The sequence below is a fragment of the Orycteropus afer genome, unplaced genomic scaffold (genome assembly GCF_000298275.1).
Source record: "Orycteropus afer afer isolate SDZICR_OR568_19922 unplaced genomic scaffold, OryAfe1.0 scaffold00374, whole genome shotgun sequence".
Lineage (NCBI taxonomy): Eukaryota > Metazoa > Chordata > Mammalia > Tubulidentata > Orycteropodidae > Orycteropus > Orycteropus afer.
In genome coordinates, this window is record NW_006921961.1 from 490,756 (window position 1) to 492,794 (window position 2,039).

The following is a 2,039-nucleotide window of genomic DNA, read 5'->3' on the forward strand; positions in this document are numbered from 1 at the left end:
AGAACCCAGCCTAACACAGAGGTTAAAGTGCTTAGCTGCTAACTGAAAAATCAGCAATTTGAATCCACCAGCCACTCTGCAGCAGGAAGATGTGACAATCAGCTTCTGTAAAGATTTCCTAGGAAACCTTGTAGGGCAGTTCTACTCTATCCTGTAGAGTCATCATGAATTGGAGTCAACATGACGGCAGCAGATAGGAGTCTGCTGATTGCAGTGACCTCTCTATAATCAGTCTCTTGTCAGCTCAAGCTCAAATATTGCCTGCAGTGCCAGAAACCCTAAAGGCTCTTCATCTTTCTTCAGAGGACAGAGCCATTTGCATTCCGTTTATAGGAAATGCTTTTGGAAGACTCAGTCATTCTTTGATATCTACGGGGGATTTGTGCCAGGATCCCTGTGGGTACCCAAATCTGTGACTGTTCAAGTCGCTTTTATCAAATGGCATAGTATTTGCATATAACCTATGCACATCTTCATTTATGCTTTAAATCGTCTCTAGATTACTTATAATACCTAATGCAATGTAAATGCTATGTAATCCCTCTTAGACTTGGAAGGATTGCTTTGAGCACTTACTTGCTTTTTAGGAGGCTTTTTTTCCTGAATATTTTCAATCCACATTTGGTTGAATTCACAGATACAGAACCTTTGGATTTGGTGGGCTGAATGTATAGCGAGGGCAATGTGAAGCCAGCTGGTGAGGCAATATTTTCTTTGTTGGGATAAAGTAAATCAGTGAAGTTGTTGTTAGGTGCTGTCAAATTGGTTCTGACTCATATGACGACAGAATAAAACTTTGCCCCCCCCCCACAGTTGCCATGTGTGAGCCCATTGTTGCAGTCACTGTGTGGTTACATCTCGGTTGGGGCTCTTTCTCTTTTATGCTGATCCTCTGCTTTACCAAGCATGATACTATCCTCCAGGGACTGGTCCCTCCTGCTAACTTGTCCACAGTACATGAGATAAGGTTTTACCATCCTTACTTGTAAGAAGCCTCTGGCTGTACTTCCAAGACAGAGTTGTTCCTTTTTCTGGCAGTCCATGGTATAGTCAATATTCTTTGCCGATACTGTAATTCAAATGGATCAATTCTTCTTCAGTCTTCTGTATTCATGTCCATCTTTCAAATGCGTATCATATGAATGAAAATGCCATGGCTTGGATCAGGCGCAACTTAGTCCTCAGAATCACATCTTTGCTTTTTAGCACTTTAAAAGAGATCTGTTACAGCACATCTGTCCAGTGCAATACCTATGTCTTTGATTTCTTGACTGCTGCTTCCACGGTCATTTATTGTGGATCCAAATAAAATGAAATCCTTGGCAACTTCGGTCTTTTCTGTTTATCATGGTGTTGCTTATTGATCCAGTTGTGAGGATTTTAGTTTTCTTTATGTTGAGGTGTAATCCATACTGAAGGGTGTACTCCTTGATCTTTATCAGTAAGTGCTTCAGGTCTACTTCAGTGACTCATAGCCACCCCTCCTTGAATTTTCAAGGTGGTATCACTATGGAAGTAGATTGCCCCATTTTCCTTCCCAGGAGTGGCTGGTGGGTTTGAACCGTCAGCCTTCTGGTTAGCAGTCAGATGCCTTAGGCACTACGTCACCAGAGCTCCCACTTCAGTGACAGGAGATAGTATATATAAGATAGTATATATAAAGCTCATAGCATCAGAAGTGATACTTTTTTTTTTTTTGCCCCTTCCTGCCCTCTGAACTTTGCTCTTGGGCAAATATTACCCTGTCATGTGGTTGTTCTGAGGACCAGTTTCCTCAGGGTTGACTTTGTTTGCCCTGTAAGGCTGTCTATTGCTTCGCTGAAAGGTGATCCCTGGGGTTGGTTCAGCTCCAGGTTTGAAGGGTGTCTAAGGGCTGACCACCTGAATATCCTCCTTGGTGAACTGTCTATTCATGTCTTCTGCCCATTTTTAAATTGAATTGTTAATTCCTTTGGTGTTGAGGCACTGGAGTTTTCCATCAATCTTGGAGATAAGTCCCTTGCCAGACATGTTGTTGTTGTTGTTGTTAAGTGCCGTTG